This window comes from Thamnophis sirtalis, unplaced genomic scaffold, assembly GCF_051295495.1.
Source record: "Thamnophis sirtalis isolate CommonGarterSnake01/CBP01778 unplaced genomic scaffold, rThaSir2_p1.2 scaffold_13, whole genome shotgun sequence".
Lineage (NCBI taxonomy): Eukaryota > Metazoa > Chordata > Lepidosauria > Squamata > Natricidae > Thamnophis > Thamnophis sirtalis.
This window is the reverse complement of record NW_028261393.1, coordinates 16,185,084-16,212,140: the sequence shown is the minus strand read 5'-3', so window position 1 is coordinate 16,212,140 and position 27,057 is coordinate 16,185,084. Positions and strand designations below refer to the sequence as shown.

The window sequence follows — 27,057 nt, the reverse complement described above, 5'->3', positions numbered from 1 at the left end:
GCCTTGGCTCTGCCCGTGGGCCCCCTCCAATGAGGTGGGCCACTTGGACAAAGGCGCGGGTGCTCCGTGGCGTTTGGGAAACGGCAGTTCGCTGCTCAACCCAGCGGGGAGCAGCAGAGCGCTCCGGCCTCCGGCAGAGTTCTTGCGGCGAGGCTCACCTTCTGGGCAGGGATCTGGCGCCGCCCTCGCTTGCCAGTGATCCGATTCGCAACGCTTGAGGAAGCCGTGGCTCGCCGCTCAACCCTGTGGGGAGCGGCTGAGCGCTTTGGCGCCGCTGGTGCCTACGCGGCAGAGCTTGCCTTTGGAAGGTTTTGTCTCCTGCTTGCCCGGCAGATTTCCTTTTTGAGTGATGCTTGTCTCACTCAGAGGCCTGGGCAGCATGCCGCCCCCGGGGGGGCTTTTGGCAATCCCTTCGCAGCTCAGGGAGCTTCCAGCTTGTGTGCGGCTGCTGTGGTAGGGAGACAATTGATTTTTTTCGCTTTCTTTAATTTCTTCAAATTTATCGGAGATCCAGGATGGCAAACCGTCCAGTTGAGGGACTGAGTCGATAACTGGGCGGTGCCTGGTGGACAAGGGGCGTATCCCAAGAGCTTATCTGATTCAGTCCAATCAACAAGAGGGTAAGGTCAACCCATCCTGGATATTCCTCCCCTCACTATGGAGAAAAGCATAGGTTGCCAAGCTCCCAAATTCTGATCACATGACCCGCAATGACCATAAGTGCGAGAAACAGTCTTATAAGTTACTTTTTTCACTGCCGTTGTAGCTTCAAATGGTCCTTAAGTGAATGGTTGTAAGTCAAGGACTACCTGTCCATCAAAACCCTTGTTTCTAAATTAGTATGGAATGGAACAGCAGTTGGAAGGGACCTTGGAGGTCTTCTAGTCTAACCCCCTGCTTAGGCAGGAAACCCTATGTACCATTTCAGACAAATGGTTATTCAACATCTTAGAAATTTCCATTGTTGGAGCATTCACAACTTCTGGAGGCCAGTTGTTCCACTGATTAATTGTTCTAACTGTCAGGAAATTTCTCCTCCGTTCTAAGTTGCTTCTCTCCTTGATTAGTTTCCACCCATTGCTTCTTGTCCTACCCTCAGGTGCCTTGGAGAATAGTTTGACTCCCTCTTCTTTGTGGCAACCCCTGAGATATTGGAAGACTGCTATCATGTCTCCCCTAGTCCTTCTTTCTATTAAACTAGACATACCCAGTTCCTGCAACCGTTCTTCATATGTTTTAGCCTCCAGTCCCCTAATCGTCTTTGTTGCTCTTCTCTGCACTCTTTCTAAAGTCTCCACGTTTTCCACATCGTGGCGACCAAAACTGGATGCAGCATTCCAAGTGTGGTCTTACCAAGGCATTATAAAGTGGTATTAACACTTCGCGTGATCTTGATTCTGTCCCTCTTTTGATGCAGCATAGAACTGTGTAGGTGTTTGTAGGTGGGTGCCCAAATTTTAAATAAAGCCTGAGAATGGCCGTGGTGGATTGAGAGATACCACTCAAGTTTACGCATAGGCTCACTCCCATGAAACAGGAAATGCAGAAACACACACACACACATATCTCTTCTCAATTCAGACCGTGTTTTTTTGGTACCCCTGCGGTTAATGGCAGACACATGGGAAACACCGGCCAAACCGTCACCGCAGTTGATCAGATCTGCGACACCTCATCCGAGGTTGCTTCTGCAATATCTTCTGTCTTTTTCCCCCCCTCTTTTCATTTTGTCAACGGAGCAAATGACAGAAGAAGACTCACCGGAGACTCAATTTCTCTGCCCTTCCACAAAAGCTGCATCTGTCGGTCACCAAAAGAGGACGGCTAGAGCAGGTGCCCTCAAGGCCGGGGGTCTCCAACCTTGGCAAATTGAAGACCTGTGGACTCCCAGCGCCCAGAATTCCTCAGCCAGCTTTGCCAAGTTGCCAAGGTTGGAGACCCCTGGCCTTGAAGGCACCAACTACCCAGGGAAAGGGGTCAAGCGGTCAAAGGCAAGATGGCAGGGATCCTTCCCCAGTTCAGAGTTAGGTAACAGACTCTAGATCTCGGTTGCAGGAATTGGGCATGGCTAGTCTAATGAAAAGAAGGACTAGGGGATACATGATAGCAGTCTTCCAATACTTGAGGAGATGCCACAAAAGAAGTGGGGAGGTGTCTCATCCTATTTTTCAAAGCACCAGAAGGCAAGACAAGAAACAATGGATGGAAATTAATCAAGGAGAGGAGCAACCTAGAACTAAGGAGAAATTTCCTGGCAGTGAGAACAATTAACTAGTGGAAGGGCTTGCCTGCAGAAGTTGTGGGTACCCCATCACTGGAGGCTTTTAAGAAGAGATTGGACAACCATTTGTCTGGAATGGAATAGGGTCCCCTCCTTAATCAGAAGGTTGGACTAGAAGACCTCCAAGATCCTTTCCAACTCGGTAATTCTGTTCTCTTCCTTTCTCTCGCCTCCCTTATTCCTGGAAAGTTTATTCACAAGGAAACTTATGATTACCAACAATTAAAAGGAAGAATCAGTGGGACGGATTGACTTCAGAAGTTGCGTGCACTCCATCGCTGCTGGTTTACAAGAAGAGATTGGACAATCGTTTGTCTGGAACGGTAGGCTTGAGCAGGGGGTTGGACTAGAAGACCTCCAAGGTCCCATCCAACACTGTTATTCGGAGTCTTCTCCAACGCCACAGTTTGAAAGCAAGAAAAAAGAGGTGTTTTTTTTTTAAAGGGAACCTTTCTTCTCCACCCCCCAAATTCCCTTCGCTTGCAAGAGGGGAGGCCAAGCTTTTGAACAATCTCCAGCCTCCACAGCATGTGCCCAAGACAACAGTTGCCAGCCCCTCCCGGCCCCCCATCTCCCGCCGCCTGCAAGCGAAGAGAAGCCGTGCATTCACACACACACACACACACACACCCCTGGGTGCCAGGACTGTAGGAGAAAAAGGGGACAAAAGGAAGTATTCGGAGCAGTCCCGGGAGCAGCTGTTTTGTCTGGCCCAATGTAGCGTGATCATGTCACTCCCTCCACCCCAGGCCAGATTAGCCTCTTGACAGCTGGCCAGCCAAGCTGCTGCCTTGATAATGGGACTGTGGGGAGGAGGCAGAGAGGGGGCAGGAAGCCCTCCCTTTTCATCCCCTTGGCTTTCCAGACCCACGGCAAGGCCAAGAAGAAGGGGGTAGGAGCCAGGGAGAGGCGGGCAGCCCCCTCCCCAGGGTTGAAGGCGGTAAACCGAGTTGCACTAGGAGGAGGCCTTTTCTGAACCAAAATACATTTATGCGCATTAATTTTACTTGCAAGCGGTTCAGAAGATTTGGGGAGGGGGCACAGGAAAGTGGAAAAAAAACATCTCGGCTCTCGTTCCAACAATGGCATTATTAAGAGGCAATTTCTCCAACACAGCCTTCACCCAAGGGGTGGGGGTGGGAGGAATAGGAGGCTGGGGACTTGCCATTCTCCCATAATCCTTTGGGAATGAGGCAGACCCCCACCCAAGAGGCCATGTGTGGGGGGGAGAGGGGGTAAAGAGAGCGGAAAAATCATTCCAGATCTTTGATTAATAAAATATCCCCAGAATAAATCTGTTCATTCCAGCAGCTATCACAATTCCAGGAAGGCTGCGATTAAGTGAAAGTTTGAATAGCGTTGTGTTCGATTCAGTGGAAATTTGTAAGTAGGGTACGTTTAATGCCAGCCAAAATTTAGTTAGTAAGAGACGAGTTTGTTGCCCAGTTGCTCGGGGGTTTTTAGACACGAATTGCCGTGTCTCCGTTCGAGGAAAGCTCAGAAAAAAAAGAAGAAATGGTTCATTTTGAAGAGCTTATAGATCGCCCTCGACTTACAACCACCATAGGGACTAGAATTTCTGTTCCTAAACAAGGCAGTTGTTAAGCGAGTTGTGTCTGATTTTGTGACCCTTTTTTGCCGCTGTTGTTAATAGCAATAGCACTTAGGCTTATATACCACTTTACAGCCCTCTCTAAACATTTTACAGTCACCATATCGCCCCCAACAACTTGGATCCTTGTTTTACCAACCTCAGAAGGATGAGTCAACCTTTAGACAGTGAGAATGGAACTTCAGACTGTAGGCAGAGTTTGCATGCAATACGGCATTCTAACCACTGCGCCACCACAGCTCTTAAGTGAATCGCTGCTTTTCTTAAGTGAACAACAATAGGACTTATATACCGCTTCATAGTGCTTTTACAGCCCTCTCTAAGCGGTTTACAGAGTCAGCCTCTTGCCCCCAACAATCTGGGTCCTCATTTTATCAACCTTGGTAGGATGGAAGGCTGGGTCAACCTTGAGCCGGTCAGGTTCAAACTCCTGGCTGTAGGCAGAGTTAGCCTGCAAAACTGCATTGTAACCACTGCACCATCGCTACACTTCTTAAGTGAACAGCAGTAAGACTTATATACCCCTTCAGTGCTTTACAGCCCTCTCTAAGCGGTTTAAATAGTCAGCCTATTGCCCCCAACAATCTGGGTCCTCATTTTATCAACCTCAGAAGGATGGAAGGATGAGTCAAGGATCAAACTCCTGGCTGTAGGCAGAGTTTGCCTGCAAAACTGCGTTCTAACCACTGCGCTCCCATGGCTCCTTAAGCAAATCCGGCTTCCCCCATTGGCTTTGCTTATCGGAAGCCAGCTGGGAAGGTCACAAAAGGGTAGTGGATATTTTTGTGGCTAACCATGTTGCGCAATTTTAGCCTGCTTGGTGTGTTACGGCTGAGTCCACCTAGCAAAGCCAGAGAATCCTTGTGTGACCAGATTGAACAGGTTGCATGAAGACAACTTCTGCGCGTGGGAGTGCATTTAAAGTCATTCGGCGGAGTGGTCTGCAGACAGGTCTTCTCCCGCGGTGTAATCCTTTGTATAGTCTGCTACCGGTTCGGTGAGTCTGCTACCGAGCACGTGCTTTGTACGCACATGCATGCCTGAGCCGTTCCCACAGCGCTAAAAAAAGGAACATTTTGAAGCCTTCCAAGTCTGCGAAGATAGAATGGTGAAGGGGGGGAGGAAATCCGCTGTGCCACGCGATTTAGGTTAGCTAGAAAGCAGGAAATCCAACAATTCTAGTTAATATAAATCGTGCATCACAGCTGATCCCTGCCCAGCTGATCGTCGGAAACACCGATTCACTCACGGGCAAACCGGTCCGAACTGGTACCATTTCACCCCCTGGTCTTCTCCCACTCTCAACTTTGCTGAACAGACACGTCTTGCCCTTAACTCAACCTCTCTCATTCCTCTAAAACTCAGACACACACCCTTCGCAGGGTGTGGGAACACTTCTGCTGAATTATCACACAACACCGCATGGATGATGCACACCCTCTATGTCTCTTTCTCACACACAAAGCTAGCTAAGGACGGTCTCCCTCAAGCCCAAAGGTTGGCCACCGCATTGTCATTCTGTCTGTCTCCTTTGGGGACAAATGTCAACACAGGGAGTCAATCCACTGCACCCAGTAGACCAGAAAGTTGTGTTGATGGGGTAGTAATTGCCCCAAAGATACAAACAGTTGAACCACTCAGAGGAGTGTCAAAAAAATTAGTCCTAGATTGACATCGTTATCAGCCTGTTCTCTTGGGCAAGATGGGTGATCCCCGTGTGACTTGAGAAGCTCATAGGATTGAGCGTTAAGATTATCTTGATCTGGTTGTGGCTTAGTTGTGTATGAAGGTTGCTGAATGATCTAGGAAGAGGAATTTGAGGCCCGCTAATCTGCTTAGACTTCTCAGAAGCTTCTGATACCACCAATTCTAAAAGTCTTAGGGAGGGACGTGGGATTCAGCCAATTTATTTATTTATTTGCAAAATCTATTGGCTGCCCGTCTTACTTCAAGGTAACTCTGGGCAGTTTACAATCATAAAAATTGTAATATTTCCCCTAGAAGGGCTGCCTGCAGAAGAGGTTGGGTGATGATCCACAGAATGTCTGATCAAGTTGATTTTAGGGTTCTCCCAATATTCCCTCTCATGCTCTGCTCTTCAGCACTTCCATGAAGCTGCCCAGTGAGATTTGTGCTCCAGCCATTCATCTCAAACATTTTTCTTCCCTTTCTTGTTCTGTTTTCCGCACTTCATCCAAGCGCAGATGACTTCCTTCTTTTCAGAAATGGGCTGAAGGTCAGGGGAGCAATTATGGCCCTTTTACAACCTGTGGACTTCAACTCCCAGAATTCCTGAAATTTCATGGCGGTCCCGTGGTCACGTGACCACAATTTTTAACTTTTTCTCTCTTTTTTTGCCAACTCCTGGTATTTCTGGTTTTTGGCAGGAGACACCCATTGGATAATGGGTTTCCTTAATGACCTTAACCACTGCAGTGTTTACTTAACAACTGTCACCAAAATTGGGTCTGGTCCTTTGGTGATCTGTTTAACAACTGCAATGACTTACGGCTGTAATTCCAGGCTCAATGACGGGGATAAGACTGATAACTGCCTGTAGCTATCCTGGCTGGAGAATAACAAAAGTTTTAATCCCATCCAGGGAAATTATGGACCACAAGGTTATCCAGAAAAGACTCTCTCTGGCCATGCTCAGCTCCAGGGCATTTCGTGGGCACCTTTGTGTAACGAGATTGAAGGAGTTTGTCCTGATCTTCGTGGGAGTGTCTTTTCAACTTTCCAGTTTAGTTTACAACCCTGGGATTTTGGGGTGATCTTCCACCTCAGTATTAACTCGGGATGACCCCGCATAGCTTTTCAAGGGATGCTCAGCCTTTAATTCTACAAGATTAATGGACCAATTACACTTGCAGGCAAGATAAGACAAAGATCCTAAAGCGCACACTGTGTTTTTAGTGGATTTACAACTCTATTGTGTCACCAAGCTTTTAAAAGAAGCGTTCCCTCCAATGACTGAAAGAATAGGGGAGGTGGGGGGAGAGTCTTTTTCAAGATTATAAATACTTGCACAATTTTTTTAACCCTTTTGATTAAACTTCTTGAGTAACTTTTGGATTATTAAATGTTCTCATAAATTTAACTTGTTAAACTTCTAACTATTTTATGCACACATGCAGACACACATATCAATAAAGGGCATAAGAACAGAAATTGAGTTTTTGAAAAAAAAAGCAAGGCACAGACTTATTAAGTGGCATGCAAAAACAGATGATTTTTAAATAAAATATCGATTTCTTAAAAAAAAATGGATTTGCACCTTCCTTTCCTAAAATGCTATTTTAGGACAACAAAAAATCTTCAGGGAATTGAATCTTAACATTCTCCTTTTCTGCAGGATTTGAACTTTCTTGATCATCATTATCTATATATATAAAATGCAAATACTACTCACACAGCATCACGAAATCTCCAACACTGTAAAGCCTACAAACTTGAAATTTGCCATGTATGTTCCTCTTGGCATCTAGGTGCTCGCTAAGAAAGGATTTTTCAAAATGACCATCAGATCATTAGTATTTCGTATACAGTAATTAACATGCTCTGATGCTAAGGAGTTCTACTCCCCCACCCCACCTGAAAAGAACTCTGTTCCAACTGCCAGCTGCCTCACATTCTGTTACCTCAGTTCAAACTGACAGACGTTCCACTCCTTCACTCAGGAGAGGTCTGGGGCTCCTTACAGAACTAAACGTTGGTACCTCACCAAAATGTCTGCGCCTTCTACCTATGGAAGTCCTTCCCGACTCAAGGTGGCAGGAGCGAAATTCCCTTATGTGTTTCAATCACTTGACCACTACTGAGCCAATTTCTCCTGCATAGCCCGATCACATGATTTTGTCACAAAACACGGGTATCCAGCTAGTCATCAATAAGGGATTTATATCCCAGTTATCCTACTGTTATTTTGTACAATTCAAAGCATTGTACATCATACTCCTGCCTGCCCTTTTCCTCATATTGCCCATTCTGTGAGTGCTGAGCTGCCCAAAGGCATCCAGCAGTTTCAAGCATCAGAGAGGATACAAGCAGTCCTCGCCTTACAACCGTTTGTTTAGTGACCATTTGAAATTACAATGGCACTGAGGAAAACGACACTGGTGACCACTGCGGCTTCTTCATGACCCTGCGATCAGGATACAGGCGCAGGGTCATATGATTGACATTTGCCGCTTTCCAAGACGGCTTTCCCAGCCAATAGGTGAAGCTGAATTCACTTAATGACTGCGTGATTCACTTAATTATGACAGCGATTCACTTGACAACCTTTTAAAAAAAAAGGTTGTAAAACCGGGCACGACTCACTTAAGAATCACATTATTTAGCAATGGAAATTCTGGTCCTGATAATGAAGGTACGGTGAGGCATGTTTGTACCTCATTGACAAGAGGTGCCTAAATCTGGCCTGTGGGGCCAGCCTGGAAATAGCAAAGGACCAGCCCACTGTACCTCTGGCAGCCAAAATGGGGTGCATTTGTCCTAGACGGCCTCCTGCGGAACTTTGCCAGCCAAAACAGGGTGTGGGGAGGCTGCACGTGGCCCACTTGGACCAGCAAAGTGCTTCAGGAGGCCGCATGGGGGCCGTGCATGGCCCCCTCACACCAGTGGTGAAATTTAATTTTTTTTTACTACCGGTTCTGTGGGTGTGGCTTGGTGGGCATGGCGTGGGTTGGTGGGCATGGCAGGGGAAGGATACTGCAAAATCTCCATTTCCACCCTACTCTGGGCCAGCCAGAGGTGGCATTTGCCGGTTCTCCGAACTACTCAAAATTTCTACTACCGGTTCTCCGAACTACTCAAAATTTTCACTACCGTTTCTCCGAACTACTCAAAATTTCCACTACCGGTTCTCCCAACTATTCAAAATTTCCATTACCGGTTCTCCGAACTACTCAAAATTTCCACTACGCATTCTCCAGAATCTGCTGGATTTCACTGCTGCCTCACACCCTGCTTTGGCCAGCAAAGTACTGCAGGAGACCATCCAGTCCGCCTCCCTTCTCCCCCCACCCCCACCCCCACCGGCCGGCCTGTGGAGAACTACAGTGCTGATCTGGCCCTTGAATAAATCCAGTTTGACACTCGTTATAGATGTAAGACCCTCACTACACTTCTTTAAAACACAAACACATACACACACACACACGGTTTACTTTGACTTTGAACCCTACCCTATTTTAATAGGGAAGCTCTCCAACCTCTGAAAGTTACACACCCCTGATCTTGAGGTTAAGAGTCTTCACCCATTTTTGGTGCCACGTTTTCATAAGAAAAGTCCTTGAAACCACATGACTTCTTAGGGCACCGATCCTAACCACAAAGAACCCAAAAACAGCCTGAGAGCTGCTGAGTAATGATTAGGGAGAAGGAAGACTCGCTTACAAGGATGGCAGGAGAAGGTTACAAGATGTCCTTAGATGGGTTCCTCCTCTCCCCTCACTCATTATCCCACCCCGTGGAGAACCTCCCGGCCAACCCACAGCTTCCTCTTGCAGAGACCGATAAGTCACAGCCTCTCGGAAAAAGGCAGCTCCTCTTATGCAACCCTCGTGTTGCAAACCATAGGCCAGAAAACGGGCTTTTATAAAGGGGACTCCCATTGTGTGCTGCAATGATATGCGTCCAGGCAAGGAAAAAATAGACAGATTTTTCAAGTAGACCGGTTGGGTAGTAGATCCCAGGAATGAGCTCATTACATTATACATTATAGATCTACTTACCACCGTTTATTTAGCGATTGTTGTGGAGTGACAACAGCACTGAAATAGCAATAGCGCTTAGACTTATATATTGCGTTCTACTGCTTTACAGCCCTCTCTAGGCGGTTTTTCCAGTCAACCTATTGCCCCCAACTATCTGGGTCCTCCTTTCACCCATCTCGGATGGGCAAAGGATGGAAGGCTGAGCCAACCTTGAGCCTGGTGGGATTTGAACGGCCAAATTGCAGGCAGCCGGCAGTCAGAAGTGGCCTGTAGTACTGCCGGTGGCGGGATTCAATTTTTTTTACTACCGATTCTATGGGCGTGGCTTTGTGGGCGTGGCAGGGGAAAGATACTGCAAAACCCCCCATTCCCTCCCTACCCCCACTAACCTGCTTTCCAGCTTTGTTCTCCTGTTCAGGGCAACAAAAGAAGATAAGGGAGGCAGCGGAGGGGGGGGGCAGGGCCAGCCTATTTGCTGGTTCTTCAAACTACTCAAGATTTCCACTACCGGTTCTCCAGAACCTATGAGAACTGGCTGAATACCCCCTGAGAATTGCACTCTAACCACTGCGCCACCGAGGCTCTAAAGGGGACCTGCAACTATTTTCCACACTTGCAATTGTTGCAGCATCCCCGTGGCCACCTGATTCAAATTCAGACACTTGGCGACCGACTCATATTTATGACCAAGGGGGTCACGGGATCCCCTTTTGCAACCTTCTGACAAGCAAAGTCAATGGGGAACTCAGATTCGCTTAACAAGCATGCTACCATCTTAACAATTGCAGGCTCGCTCGCATTATGGGCCCTCGCGCAACGCCCCGTTGTGGGCCTGGAAAGCCTCCTGCACCAACCTGGAAGCAAAAAACAGATGAGGGTGGGGCGCATGTGTGTGGGAAAGCTCGGGGGGAGGGTGTCACACACGCATGTGCGGAGTGTGCAGGGGTGTCAAGCGCGCATTGCATTGTGGATGCGGGCACACAGGCACAATTTTGGCAGGCGACAACAAAAAGGCTAGCTATCATTGCACTAGACATATACATTATATTTATGTATATGTTCATATTTGTCACCACTGGGAAAATTAAGGGGGAAAATGGAAATGGAAGCTGCAAGATGGGAACCTCATACAACTAAAAATATGGCCCCTGGGAGGCATAGCCATGGTCCACTCCAGATGCCCACCCTTCCAAATCTTCTCCCCAGCTTGCCATTCAACTGCCCAGTGAGATGGAGAAGAGGGAGGCACATGGCAGTATGACATCTCAAGAACATAATGCCCTCCCAGCCCTTAGGACAGGGATAAGCAACCTGCAGCTCTGGAGCCGCATGTGGCTCTTTCATCCCTCTGCTGCGGTTCCCTGTTGCCGGTCAGCTCCACAATTGATAGGGCTTTTGGTTAGGACAAGTAGAGGAAAAAGGATGCCGTGCTAGGAGGAGACTCTATGGTGTGGGAACACTTCCTCTCAGCTCCAGAATTGAACGGGGGGGGGGGGCTTCCAGTTAGGACCTTTGTGGCTCTTTGAGTGTTTAAGGTTGCCGACCCCAGCCTTAGAGCATGACTGAGGTGCAGATGTTTGATTCAAGGATCGACTAACAATCTAATCCAACCTCTAAACTGAATCAACTTCCCCCAAGTGGGTAATTAACTCAAGACGAGATTAGCAAACTGAATGGACTTTTGCACAAAGGCAGAAAAGCGTTTCCTCCTTGAATTAAAAACAACGGCCCAAACTGGGTCAACTTAATCTGAAATTTCAGTTAGGAAATCAGAAGCTACCTACTGTACTTTAATCTCTTATATCAAGACAGCTATCTGTCACAATCTACACGCCCTAGAAGATATAACCTGAGGTCTACTGGGATCACCAACAGTTGAAACCTCTTGTAAGATCTTTGTGATCTCCTGAGTCATGGTGGTGGGTGGGTGTCTGTGTTCATTTTGCTCATGTCTAGAGGCAGCTCCAATACCTTCATGGATCATCGATGGCCTTTGGAGTCCAGGCTGAGAACTACAGGCAGTCCTTGACTGATTGTTCTGACTGAGGCTTCCCGAGAGCATGAAGCAAACTCCTTCTCCCAACAAAAAAAACCTCTTTTATTAAATTTCCTTTGAATTCTGCTCATTCACATCCAGCAAAGTCTTTAGGAAGGATTTACAGTCACAGACCTTCTCTGGCTTGGAGAGCTGACAGGCCGATGTCTGCAAAACTTGGCTAGGAGTCTCGGAGAGTCACGAACCAACTAAGCCAACTAATTGTCTCCTGCAAACTCCACTCCCCTTTTGCTCCTCTTTTATTTCCTCTGGGAGGGGCCATTCATCGTCCACCTGTGACCTTACTCCCAAGTCGACCCCTGTTCTTTAGCTGTTCCCTTTGTTTGGCAACATGCATACACTGGGAACCGGCTCCAGCTGTTCGTCTGCCTCACTGATGTCTGACTCCGAAGGCAGCTGATAATTGTCATACGGCCCTGGCCCCCTCTCTTCCTCCGACACATAGCCCTCATCTGAGACTTCCCCAGACTCCAGGACTGGCCCATGCTCTTCCCCAACCTCCTCACTGCCTGAATCTGCTGCCAAAGTGGTACCTATTTATCTACTCGCATTGGCATGGTTTCAAACTGCCAGGTAGGCAGGAGCTAGGCGAAGACAGGTGCTCATCCGTCACACGACACTCGGGTCACAAACCCGGGCTGTCGGCTTTCCAGCTGACAAGCCCAGCATTTTTAACCCCAAGCTATCACTCCACCCATTTTGCTGACCTGCACATTAATTCCACAATTAATCCGCTTAGTTCCCCAACATAAACCTTTTCATGAGGCGCAGTGGTTAGAGTGCAGTACTGCAGACTACTTCTGCTACCTGCCGGCTGCCTGCAATTTGCCAGTTCAAATCTCATCAGGCTCAAGGTTGACTCAGCCTTCCATGGTGGATAAAATGAGGTGGATAAAATGAGGACCCAGATTGTTGGGGGCAGTAGGCTGACTCTATAAAACTGCTTAAGAGAGGGCTGTAAAGCACTGTGAAGCGTTATATAAGCCTAAGTGCTCTTGCTATTTTCAGATGAACTGAGAGTTGCAACACCCAGAATTCAGATGCAGTGGTACCTCCGTACTCCTCGTTAATAGATCCCGGGAGGCGCGATGAATACCAAAAACGAGTACCAAATTTTCCCCATAAGTAATCACGTAACAAGTCGCAAGGCAGCCAACATCGACAAATTCTAGCTTGTGTGTTGAGTACCAAACAAGCAAGGAGTACCGTGACAAATTTGTCACGTCAAAATGCATCGAGTACCAAACTTTCAAAGCAGTTGAGTACCAAGGTACCACCCTATTCTCTTAAGGAAGTGGGGGGGGGGGAGAACTTAACGGCATGATGGCCACAGGGAAGGTGCATCTACTGAGGAGATATTTGAAAAACAACTTCGCAGCTGAGAGCAGGTGTTGCCTTCTGCCACCTGGAGCCCCTTGTCAGATCATCTGAGCCTTGTGCTCTCCCAGTTCCTCTGCAACGGCGAAGGAGAAACGTTCTTCTGAAGAGAGGACTCCCCAGGGGACCATGGTGCTCTGCCACTTACCGTATCTAAGCAGTGCCTGCACATATGCAAAACACACGGCTTGGGTAATGACTGACACAAACAGACAGCGAGTCACTTCAAAGAAAGAGACAACAACAACAAAAAAACCAGACTGCCCGTAAGGCTGAGTGTACCATCCTCCAAACCACAACCATCCTGCCACCAACCCTTTTTGCAAGTCAAGCGAAGTGACTTGCATTTCAAACACTGACCAGTTTCCTGTGAGTCGGGGTGACCAAGTACAGTCCAGAAGGAAAGTGGAGTCAAAGTGCAAAATGCATCCATAAAACAAGATTTGCCGTCTTCTAGTTCTAACGGCCTAACACCTTCCTTTTCTTGAATATGTTCTAGTGAATAAAGAGTAACTGAGCAATTGGGCATTTTTTGAACCAGCCCAGCCAATTAGGAATAGCACCATGATGGCAAACCTATGGCACGCTTGCCAGAAGTGGCATGCAAAGCCCTCTATGTGGCTACGCGCACTGTTGCCAGTGCAACGCCAGCTGGTCTTTGAGCGTGGCAGAGCGCCAGAAACCCAGAGACTAGATGGTCAGTGCGCATGTGCACGCCAGAAACCCGAAGACCATTTGGCTGGCATGTGCCTGTGCACCAGCCAGCCGGTCTTTGGGTTTCTGGCATTCTGGTGCGCATGTGCGTAGGTGCACATGCACGCATTCTGGTTTTGGCACTTGGTACCAAAAAGATTTGCCATCACTGGAATAGCCCATAAGTGAGTGAACAGGCTGACACAGCTAGTTAGGCCTTTGTTAGGCTTAGGAGTAGAAGAAATAATCTTTCTGTTCCATCTTAACTTGACCTCTATATCTGGGGTCGGGAACAATGACCCCTTTATGACTTGTGGTCTTCAACTCCCAGAATTCCTGAGCTGGCATGGCCGCCTCAGGAATTCTGGGAGTTGAAGTCCACAAGTCATGCAAGTGCCATCGTTCCCCACTCCTGTTCTACATTCATGGACCAATTCCCAGAATCCCCTGGCTGTCACATCTACTGGCACCAGCATTGGGGAAAATGTCAGGAAAGCTTTACAAGCATCACATCACATCAGATTGCATCAAAGCACACACTGACTTTCTGCACATCTGCGGGTGTGCCCACCAAAGCACAAATGGTAGTAATTGATGCAGCCTTTGGCTTCATAGGATAGATGGTTTTCTTAATACTTCCCTTTTTTTTAAAAAGGGGGGAAAATACATTTCCAGCTCTAGCACAGAGGCATTTGAAAGTGTAATGGACAATGCTAAACTCTTCCGAAGCCGTGATGATTAATTATGAGGATTTCTGCTTTGGGCAAAGAATATGTTCACGAAGAAAGGCACATTCACGACCCCTACCCAAAAATAACACTTTATTTAGTATACTAGACCAGGAGTGTTCATTTGAGGGCCGCATCAGAGTTATGTTTGATCTCGGGGTGGGGGGGACTGGCCAGGGTGGTGGTGGCCAGCTTAATGTCACTTGTGTTGGGAGCGCCTAAGCGCTCCGCCAGCGAAAATGGGCTCCTGAGCTTCACTGTTTCCAGGTTCAAGGTTCATGGTTCATTTTATTTATATGCCGCCCTATTCCCAGCGGGACTCAGGGCGGCGCATAAACCCAAAGGAGGGGAAGGGAAACACAAAAACTACAACAAAAAGTACAGGGCATTTAAAAACAACCAACAGCCACACGATTCGAGAGGGGAAGGGAACTCATCGACCCCAGGCCTGCCGACACAGCCCGGTTTTAACGGCTTTTTGTTAAAGCCGTTATCTGCAGGGCAGATTTAAGCACCCTGTGGGCCGAATCTGTCCCATGGACCTTGAGTTTGACACCCCTGTACCAATGCAAGCCATTATGGAACATGCAAGGGATGAGTTTACCCTTCCCAAAAGGGGGTTCCCTAAATGCAAACAAGAATGATAGACTTGGTGTAAACAGTGCTTTGGGTTGAGATAATGGGAGAGCATCTGTATTTTTCGGAGTATAAGATGCACCTCCCCCCCAAAGAGCGTGAAAATGTTGGTGTGTCTTATAGACCAAATACAGCCATTTTTGGCCTCCCAAAGCCTCGCCCCCACATCCCATTTTTGTGAAAAACAAAAAACAAGCTGTTTTTTTTTTAAAAAACGGAGGCGTTTTTGCCTTCTCCCAGCCCACAGAAGCACCCTGAAGGCTTCAGCAGGATTGGGGGAAGGCAAAAATGCCTCAGGTTTTGAAAAAAATGGGCCATTTTTCACAAAAAACAGAAAGCCAGAAACAAACTACATTAAAATTGCATGTGATTGTGCAAATCCAGGGATAGGATTCAAGTTGTTTCGTTGGCCTGCTAAGATTTTCCAGATTATGGCTCCAAAGTCTGAGGGCATGAAGCTAAATGAGATAATCACCGTTTCGTTATCACCTTGTTGAACTGTGAAACTTCTCAAAGGGCAATTTAAGGCACTAACCCATAAGAAAGAAAGGAAGGAAGGAAGGAAGGAAGGAAGAAAGGAAGGAAGGAAGGAAGGAAGAAAGAAAGAAAGAAAGCAATAGCAGTTAGACTTATATACCGCTTCATAGGGCTTTCAGCCCTCTCTAAGCGGTTTACAGAGTCAGCATATTGCCCCCAACAACAATCTGGGTCCTCATTTTACCCACCTCGGAAGGATGGAAGGCTGAGTCAACCTTGAGCCGGTGAGATTTGAACAGCCGAACTGCAGAACTGCAGTCAGCTGAAGTAGCCTGCAGTGCTGCATTTAACCACCTCGGCTCTTTCAGAAAGAAAGAAAGAAAGAAAGAAAGAAAGAAAGGAAGGAAGGAAGGAAGGAAGGAAGGAAGGAAGGAAGGAAGGAAGGAAGGAAGGAAGAAAGAAAGAAAGAAAATGGATAGTAGTTGGGCCGCAAGAGAAAACCTGACCTATTGGGCGAAAATAGCATAAAATCCACATTAGACCCCCAGGGAGCTGTTTAGTCAACCAGGAATTTCAAAAACCAGAAAGAGAAACTAGAGGAAAAGTGAGTTATGTCTACCCTGGCAGGAGGGCATCTAACCAAAAGTTCACACCTGTCAGGAGGCGTCAAATGTCCGTCAGATGGCTTCCCTGCCAATTAAGCCCACTAGCCAAAGCCCTCAGCAGATGTTCCACAGAGGCCGCCTGTCACAGTTGCACAACTCATTTAGAGACACTCCATCAGAAACATTCCTATGTAGCTAGTCCTCAACGTCAGACCACAATTGAGTCCAGAACTTCTGTTGCCAAGCGAGACATTTATTAAGTGAGTTTTGCCCCATTTTGCCTTTGTTTCCACAGTTGTTAAGTAGTTGACTACAGTTGTTAAGTTAGCAACCCGGTTGTTGAGTGAATCTCCCACATTGACTTTGCTGGTCAGAAGGTTGCAAAAGGGGGGGTCAGATGACCCCAGGACACTGCAACCATCATAAACACGAGTCATGGCCATGGGGATACTGCAACAGTTGTAAGTGTGAAAAATGAGTCATTTTTCCCACTACCGTTATTGAAGTGTCACTAAACCAACTGTTGTAAGTTCAGGACTGCCTTTATCAAGGCAGATCCCTAAACACAATATAATCTGCATTGACTTTTCCCAATTTGGGGCCTTCCAGATGTATTGAGTTGCCTTTCCCAGGATCCCAAACCAACATCTGGATCGGGAATGTGTGAAAAGGCAACGTAGCTCTGCATGCAATCAAACTACACTTGGGGAGGGATCTGCACTTGAGGATGAAGTTTGAATGCCTCCCCCTTCCTCCGACCCACACACGTACCTTTTCCAGCTATTTCAGAGAGGATTTCAACTCTGCTCTTGCCTGCCATCATGAAAAGAAAAAAAAACGTAAAAGGAAAAAGGCAAGAGCTGCTGAGGTCAGGATGAGCTAGTTGCTGCCAGAGTCACTGTGGATGACTCTGCTTAGTGCTTAATTGTTTTAAAAAGCCTCTAAAAAAGTGCCCTCTACAGGAGAGGCGAGAGAACCACGTGCCTCATCTACATAAGGAATTTTTCGGCTTTTAACCCTTGCTTAACTCTACTCGAGTGATCATAAAACACCAGACTAGATGAGGCACATCGTTCTCCTGCCTCCTCCTGTAGAGGGCACTTTTTAGAGACTTTTTTAAACAGTTAAACACTAAGCAGAGTTATCACCTGTGACTCTGGCAGCAACTAGCTCAGCCTTTTTCCTTTTACATTTTTTTCCCGTTTCATGATGACAGTGGTGAGGCTCTGCCTCCCCTGACTGCACGTCCCTGGCGCACTAGCATACCTACCGTCCCTGTCCTATTATCCCTATTTATCTGTGTTTACTTCCTTTGTTCATGTTTATGTTCATACCTATGCTTGCTATCTTGTACGCTTGACAAATAAATAAATAAATAAATAAATAAATAAATAAATAATCAATCCAGAGGACTGAGAGAAAAAGAGGACAGGGCTGAGAAACTTCCACCAAAACAAATATTCCTTTTATCTCTACTCTTTTAATGAAAGATCCTTGGTGCTCTCTGGAGCTTGGTTGCTTTCTTGCACACGTTTCATGATCCAAATTGGTTACATAACATCCCTAGTGTGGGAATGGGACAACTTTGCCACAGCCAACTCGCTTTAAATAATTTATTTAAAATGAATCGTTATTTTAATTTTTGCCATTCACATCTCCTTCCGTCTTTTTCCCTTCGCATCCTTTCTGTTAATGATTCTATTCCACCATTTCTTTGATATTACTGTAACTCTTAATTGTCCTGTGGCGAGGTGGCCACAGTGAGTTTTCCCACAGCAAGTTGGCCACAGATCTATTGTCATAGTTCTCACCAGTGCTAGGTCTGTCAGTGCTCATGGCACGACAAAACCGCGCTCGACTAAAGCGCGCTCGATGAAACCGCGTCGCTGACGTCATCAACAGGGCGACAACAGCGAGCGCGGAGAAAGAAGGGCGCTTTAAATAGCGCTTTGAAAGCAAGCCGATTCAAGTTAAGGTAAGGGTTAGGTTTAGGGTTAGGTTTAGGGTTAGGATTAGGTTTAGTGTTAGGTTTAGTGTTAGGTTTAGGGTTAGGTTTAGGATTAGGATTAGGTTTAGTGTTAGGTTTAGTGTTAGGTTTAGGGTTAGGATTAGGTTTAGTGTTAGGTTTAGTGTTAGGTTTAGTGTTAGGTTTAGGGTTAGGTTTAGGATTAGGTTTAGGGGTTAATTTTAGGTTTAGCGTTTACAGCGTGCTTTTTTCTCCGCGCTGTTGTCGCGCTGTGATGACATCAGCTATGCGGTTTCGTCGAGCGCCCTTTAGTCGAACGCGATTTTGTGGTGGAACCGTCAGTGCTAACATCATCATCATCATCACCACCAGTGGTGGGTTTCAAAAAAATTTGGAACCTCTTCTGTAAGTGTGGCCTGCTTTTCGGGTCCACTGCTGCAGTGGTTCCCAAACTTGGCAATTTTAAGACTTGTGGACTTTTTGGCAACTTTAAGACTTGTGGACTCCAGAGCTGGCTGGAGAATTCTGGGAGTTGAAGTCCACAAGTCTTAAAGTTGCCAAGTTTGGGAACCACTGCACTGGTGAAACCTCTTCTAACTGGTTCGGTAGATTTGACGAACCGGTTCTACCGAATAGGTGCGAACTGGTAGGAACCCACCTCTGATCACCACCTACTACTGACCATTGATCAAAAGTATGTAAAATGGTCATAAGTCACCTTTTTCAGTACCATGGTAATGTTGAACGATGACTAAATGGATTGTTGTAAATCAAGGACTACCTGTATATTGGGCTACAGCAATATACCTAGAAACCAGGTGGAGCAGATGATTAATTTGGTGATTATGGCAAAAGTATCATTTCACCCTAAGTTGGAGAATGAACTACTCCTGCATTTACCAAGAAATCCACAAGGACAAACAAGATGAAAGGTCACAAAACATGGCCCCTGGACACTGCAGTGGTCGTAAATGTGAGTCAGCTCCCAAGCATCTGAATTTTGATCATGTGACCATGGGGGATGCTGCAATGGTCGGAAGGGAGAAAAAATGGTCATAAGTCACTTTTTTTCGGTGCTGCTGTAACTTCAAACCGTCACTAAATAAACTGTCGAGGACTACCTGTACAGTGGGAACATGGAGTGTAGAACAGAACAGAATAAGAGAGCTGGAAGGGACTTTGAAGGTCTTCTAGTCCAACCCCCTGCTCATGCAGGAAACCTTATACCTTTTCAGACAAATCTCTTCTTAAAGACTTCCAGTGTTGGAGCATTCACAACTTCTGGAGGCAAGTTGTTCCACTGATTAATTGTTCTAACTGTCAGGGAATTTTTCCTTCGTTCTAGGTTGCTTCTCTCCTTGATTAGTTTCCACCCATTGCTTCTTGTCCTGCCCTCAGGTGCTTTGGAGAATAGCTTGACTCCCTCTTCTTTGTGGCAACCCCTGAGATATTGGAAGACTGCTACCATGTCATCCCTAGTCCTTCTTTTCATGAAACAGTTTTAGTCACCCACATGGAATAACCCAACACAGCAAAATACAAAATGAACTGGCTGTTCATTTAACATCTTAGGCATCGGTTAACTGAAATGGACAGACGTCAGACTCAATCAGAAGATCATGCCTGAGATATGCAAAACCAAGAAGAAACTGCATTGTTTCATAGTCAGGAATGGCACAGCAAACATGCTACTTGGACATCACGCAGTCAATAGTCAAATATCAATTAAACTTCAGACAATCCTTTCATTATCTTGGACAATTCTCCAAGATAATATTCTAAACCTGATGCAGAAGAGAAAGGTAGGTCATGTTCAAGAGAAAGTTTTATGGTCAAGTTCAACCAGAAATCAACAGAACTTGCCAGCGGCATGTGTTATCTGTGGTTGGAGACTGGAATGCCAAAGCTGGAATCTGTAAAGAGGAAAACCTAAGATAAAGGTAAATGTTCCCTTTGCACATATGTGCGAGTCATTCCCAACTCTAGCGGGCGGTGCTCATCTCCATTTCAAAGCCAAAGAGCCAGCACTGTCCGAAAACGTCTCCATGGTCATATGGCCGGCATGACTAAATGCCAAAGCCGGACGGAACGCCGTTACCTTCCCACCAAAGATGGTCCCTATTTTTTTACTTGCATTTTTACATGGTAGATTGGCAGAGGAAAACCTAGTTGGCACTATATTCTGGGAAACAGAAATTAAACCAGAGAACAATTATCAATTTTGTTTCCTCCAATAATATATTTTATTAGAGCCGAGGTTGTGCAGTGGTTAAATGCAGCACTGCAGGCTACTTCAGCTGACTGCAGTTCTGCAGTTCGGCTGTTCAAATCTCACCGGCTCAGGGTTGACTCAGCCTTCCATCCTTCCGAGGTGGGTAAAATGAGGACCCGGATTGTTGTTGGGGGCAATATGCTGATTGTGTAAACCGCTTAGAGTGGGCTGAAAGCCCTATGAAGCGGTATATAAATCTAACTGCTATTGCTATTGCTATATTTGTTGCTAACACAGACTTTGAGCATCAAAGTGACACATATTTACACGGACATAAACAGAGTGCACAGAAATAAGTTGTACTATTGGTCTTAGGAAATAGAAGACCTCGGTTATAGCTATATCAAGGGAACAGATGGATCAAATCACAAACCACTCTTGCGCAAGTTCCAAGCTCCCAAGTGGTAGAACAAAACAGCAGTTTCCACCGTAAGATCTTGAGCCCCTTTTAAGATCACTTTGAAACCCTAAACTTCATTGATAAGGAACCAAAGGACCCTGGAACGAAATTAAAGAAGTTATTAAGGACAAATGTGAAAAGAGACTTCCAAAGACCAAGAAAAGCAAAAAAAAACCAACTGGATGTCAGAACAGATGGTGGACATTTTCAACTCAAGGGGAAACAAAGGAAAGTTCTTAGGAAGCACTGAAATTCTTCAGAAAGCTGTTAGGAGACAAGAAACAGCCCGAACAATAATTTCTGTACCAGCAGTGAAGAGGGAAACAGACACAGAACAACAAGGAAAAAAAGAGAGAAAACTAAGCTATGTAAGCAAAGTTCTTAGAAAGGAATTGAACAAAGAGTTTCAGAAAACTGTTCGGGGACAAGAAACGATATTACAACAATAGCTGGATATTAATGTAGAGACACTGAAGATAGAAACAGCCACAGAAAAACAAGAAAAGTCTTCAAAAAAAGCCTCTTTTTTTCCCCAATCCAAATTCCAGCCTGGTTTTCTAAAGGATTGCCAGTGGACAGAATTGATTTTTTTTTTTTTAAATGGAAAGAGCATATAGAAATTCCATAAAGTAGGTATGTGAATATCCAAGATACTTTAGAAAATATCTTCTAAGAACCTCTAAGGCAAAAGTCTTCAAACCTGGCAACTTTAAGACTTGTGGACTTTAGCTCTGCTGGCTGGAGAATTCTGAGAGCTGAAGTCCACAAGTCTTAAAGTTGCCAAGTTTGGAGACTCCTGCTCTATGGTTAGAAGATGAAGTTAGTGCAATACTGGTGATAACCAGACTGAAAGGCTACAGGAACTCATGAAACACCTACGGCCGGGGTGGGGTGGTCAAACTCAAAGCCAACAGGCCATAGATCTGGAAACAGCAAAGGATTGGCCCATGGGGCCTCTGCCAGCAAAAATGGAGCTTGGGAGGGCCACATGCGGCCCACATAGCAATAGCAGTTAGACTTATATACCGCTTCATAGCGCTTTCAGCCCTCTCTAAGCAGTTTACAGAGTCAGCATATTGCCCCCAACAACAATCCGGGTCATTTTACCCACCTCAGGAGGATGGAAGGCTGAGTCAACCTTGAGCCGGTGAGATTTGAACAGCAAACTGCAGAACTGCAGTCAGCTGAAGTAGCTGAAGTAGCCTGCAGTGCTGCATTTAACCACTGTGCCACCTCGGCTCTGTTTTTGCTGGCATGGGCTCCGTTTTTGCTGGCAGAGGGCTAGCAAAACGAACTAAAAACAAAATAAAACTAAAGGAGAAATGTTTCCCCTTTTGATCATCCAAGAAGGGACAGGAAAGGAAAAAGGGAAAGACAAAGAAAAAGAAGGGAAAATGGGAAGAGAGCAAGGAAAGAAAAATAAGGGGGAAAGGAAGGAAGGAAGGAAGGAAGGAAGGAAGGAAGGAAGGAAGGAAGGAAGGAAGGAAGATTAAAATGAGAGGGAGGCAGGGTCTGGGGAAGTCCTGCCTTAGCACTTGGCAACCACAAGTCCTCCCGACATTGAGCTTGCCATGGCCACTCTGGCCATACTCCCCCAAAGTCAAACACAACCCTGATACAGTCCTCAATGAAATTGAGTTTGATATCCCTAATCTACAGAAATACAGCAAGCAAAGGGATTAGTCAAGGCTCGAACTATACTGGTTCAAACTCTACTGTCAAATCTGAAGAATGACAAGACTTAACAGGTTGGAAGAAGTTTGTCAACATAGCAGTACCACAAGAAAGGTGATACAATGTGCAAAGGATCACACAAGATTCTTCATCCACATGCTAGTAAAATAATGCTTAGGGTAACCCAATGCCAATTAGAACCCTATTTGGAAAGAAAGATAACATGAAATAATTATGGAAATTCTTGCAGCTCATGGTTTTAGATTTTGGCAGTGCTTTGCCCGCCAAGCTTGTTTCAATTTAGTTTCTAAACGTTTCGTTACCAAACTAGGTAACATCAGCAGCAGGATTTTCTTATCCTATTCTCCTTAGCTTATAAATGGCCATGAGATTGGTCAGCTCAACATCATTCATGTCGGAGGCACCTTTGTTGGCCAAGTGCTAAGGTAGGACTTCCCGGAGATCCTCCTCACTCTCATTAAAATCTCCTTCCTTCCTTTTCTTCTTTTTTCCTTCTCTCTTCCTTCTTCCTTCCCCTCTTTATTTTTCCTTCCTTGCTCTCTTCCCAACTTTCCTTCTCTTTCTTTCCCCTTTCCCGTCCCTTCTTGCATACTCAAATGCAAAAGGGGAAACATTTCTCCTTTTGCTTTGGTAGCCCTCTGCCAGCGAAAACAGATCTCGGGGTGGGTGGCTGCTCCATTTTAGCTGGCAGAGGCACCGCAGGCTGGTCCTTTGCTGTTTCCAGGCTGGCCCTACAGGCCAGATCTTAGCACCCCGCGGGCCAGATCCAGCCCACGGGCCTTGGGTTTGTCACCCCTGTACTAGATGCTTAAACTGATTTTGGAAAAGGCCCAGGAAGAAGCAATCCCAGTTGCTGATGCCAAAGGATACCCCAAAGAAGTGAATGGGTGCTTCACTGACCGTAGAAAGCTTTGGATTGGGTGACCACATTAAGCCGTGCAATTTCCTTAGAAAATGGGAATGTCAGAACACTTCCTTGTCCTTGTGCAAAACCTCTACACAGGACAAGAAGTTACAATCCAGACAAAACACGATGAAACAGACTGGCCCCAGGTTGGCAAGGATGCTACAAGGTTGCCTGCTCTTCTCTTATTTGTTCAACCTACATGCAAATATATATATATACTGAAGGAGGCTTGGGTGGAAGAAGAGAAGGTTTATTTTAAAACCGGAGGAAGAAATAGGAATAACCTGTGCTATGCTAATGATGCTGCACTGATGGCTAATCATGGAAATGCTCTATTAAGGCTGAAGTACCCATTCAGAATCTGGCATCTATTCAGGCACACAACATCTTCAAGATATGGGACTTAATTGCCTTTGGCTTAGCATGGTTCAGTCTTAGATGTACAGTAATATCTTGGTAAAGGTTCCCCTCGCACATATGTGCTAGTTGTTCCCGACTCTAGGGGACGGTGGGCATCTCCATTTCGGATGTCTCCATGGTCATGTGGCCAGCATGACTAAACGCCAAAGGCGCACGGAACACTGTTACCTTCCCACCAAAGGTGGTCCCTATTTTTCTACTTGCATGTTTACATGCTTTCAAAGTGCAGAAGCTGGGACAAATAACGGGAGCTCACTCCATTATGCGGCGCTAGGGATTCGAACCGCCACACTGCCGACCTTTCTAATTGACAAGTTCAGCAGCCAGAGCCACCACGTCCCTATAGTACCATGGTATTCATCGTTAATTTGTTCCAGGGGGTGTCGCGAGTACCAAAAATGATGAGTACCAAACCTTCCCCATATGGAATAATGTAGTGAGTCACAAGGCAGCTGACAGAGACAAGTTCTAGCTTGTGCATCAAATACCAAAAAACCCAACAACGAGTACTGGGACAAACTTTTCACACCAAATTGCGTTGAGTACCAAATCCGATGAGTTTCAAAGCAATGGCGTATCAAGGCACCACTATATAACTGAGTTCTGTAAACAGTCACAATGGTTTGCAAAGCACGGTTTTTGCTCAGCACAATGAACTCACACAAGGTTTCACAGACTATGCCAAGCCAAGTAGCACGAATCACAAGATTCGTGAGTCTAGGTGGCCTTCAAATGTTGAAAAATAAAGGTGAATAATACACAGTAGGCTACCTTTGTACATCTGAAGTCAAAATCAAGGCAACAGCATAGTTGCTTGATACAATACGTAAGTCTAGAGTGGATTAAACTGCTCGCCTCCATGGAAGCTACCTGTCCTTTTCTACTCCAGGAGTAACTGCTTTGTATTGGTTTTCTCCCAAGTCAAATCCCTTGGTGCCCTTCAGATCAACCACTTAGGTAAAAGCCCACACATTACATTCTTCTAAGATAAAGAGTATTTACTGTCAAAGGGATTGTGAGCAATTGGGTGTCCTACCAGCTCTGATTGGACTCAAAACCTCTACAACACCCAGCCAACATGGACAATAGTTAAATATAATGGAAGCTGAACTACAAAGGATCATGTATGGTCCCTTTATGTCTACCTACTTTAAATAAGTTTCGCCATCCATTTTCTATGGATGACTCTTAACTTCCACCATCAGCAGGGCTATATCTTTGAAAATAAGTTGGGAATTCATTAGAAAGCAAGTGTCATTGTCAGTTATATGTAAGCTTCCTTAGAACCTCTGACAATCCAGAGGAGCAGAAGGTAGTTCCCCAAGATCTTGGCTTCCTCCAGCATCTGTTCTGGTCAGCTTAACACTAACAGCTTTAGCAGCACTAGATGACATGCACTCCATGTTGATGTTCCTTCTGATGTCCCAGTGTTCATTCCAAAATACAGGAAGAATGTCAGGGTGACCTGTCCTTTATCACTTGGCAAATCCACACCGTTCAGTTCGAAAGCAGGCAGCCCTTGCCCAATTATTTTAGGCTATTAGCAACTTTCTCAATTTTGAATAAATTGGGGAGGGGGGGAATCTATTTAGATGTTTGGCAAACTAGAGAATTTGAGCCCCCTGTCCTTTCGTCTTTTCGTTTTCCTTTCCGTAAACCAAGCTCAAGATTCCTGCATTCTGGAACACCCTCGCCATCCCATAATGCCATTTCAAGAAGCATCATTGACATCTGCTAGAGCAGGGGTCCCCAACCTTTCGGACCTTGGGGACCACTAAATTCATAATTTTAAATCCCGCGAACCACTAATATGATCCACCTAATGACCAGCTGGGTGGGCATGGCTAGGTGGTCATGTGACTGGGTGGGTGTGGCCAACTTGATGTCACTCACATCAAGAAGCGCCTCACCAGTCTCTACTTACTCCTCCTCTCCCAGCCACTCCTCACCTGCCCGCCCGGGCTCCTCCAGGGCCCAATAGGAAGCAGTTGTTGGAGCTAAGCAGCCACCAGGAGAAAGAGTTGGCAAAACAGCTCAGTTCAAATTGGATCTGACCGAGAAGGAGGCTCAGCAGAAGCAACTCACTGAGGACTACGAGCATAGGCTTTCCATGCAGAGGGAAGACCTGTGGGAGTACAAGGCCAGGTACCGGAGCCTGGAGGCTCAGCAGGCCGAGATGGTCAGCCAGTTCCAGAACTTGATGTAGTCCCACTGGAACGAGGCCCTCCAGCTCTTCGCCACCAGTGGCACTTCCCTCCAGCCTTCACCCAAAGCCCCACACCAGGAGGCCGAAGCAGACCCCAAGTCGGAATTTCTGCCCCCCTCCAACCCACACAGAGACCCCGAAGGGCGAGACTCTCTGCAGCAGCACAAACATTCATTGCACGTATCCATCCCAGGGGCCGTAGTTTGGAGACCCCTGATTTAATGCAATATAAAAAATGCAAATAATTTTTCTGCAGACCACCAACATTTTCTCACGGACCAGCATCAGGCCTAGGGATGGCTCCCAACTCATGCAAAATCCAAGAAGGTAAAAGAACTTTAGAGGATGGAGGGAGAAGAAGGAGGAGGAGAGGGAAGGAAGGAGGGAGAGGAAGAGAGAAGCTCAGATGGTTAGAAATATTGATGGGTCTACAGCTGAAGTTTGGATCCATTTCTTCGTATGTTCTCCTTACATACATATAATAGAAGACCAGGGAAAGAAACCGATAGATAGATAGATAGATAGATAGATAGATAGATAGATAGATAGATAGATAGATAGATAGATAGATAGATATGATAGATATAGATGATAGATAGATAGATAGATAGATAGATAGATAGATAGATAGATAGATAGATAGATAGATAGATAGATAGATAGACAGACAGACAGACATAGATATGTATAGATATATAGTTAAGGCAGAATTACACATTCCTCTAATTTGTACCAAGAAAAAAGGAGAAGCAAACATCAGGGGAAGTTAAGACAGCCTTGAGAATCACATCTTTTTGACTATTTGCACTGGACACTTCCCCATCTCCCTCTTCTCCCCCACCCCAACCAGCATAAACCCACAAAGGACAAGTGAATCCCACCCACCCACCCCAGACCTCCACAAGGTAATCCAGACTGTGGATAAGGCACTGAAGAGCTGTCTTCACCCAACATCTTAAGACTTGCTGAGCTCCCCACAAAAGCTAACCCACCCCCCCAAAGGAGG

General features: G+C 46.0%; 1 protein-coding gene across 1 annotated transcript in view; it reads right to left on the bottom strand.

Annotated features, from left to right (window-relative positions):
* The window catches only part of E2F2 (E2F transcription factor 2), a 49,302-nt gene that overhangs the window by 21,673 nt on the left and 572 nt on the right, over window positions 1–27,057 (bottom strand). The window lies entirely within an intron of this gene.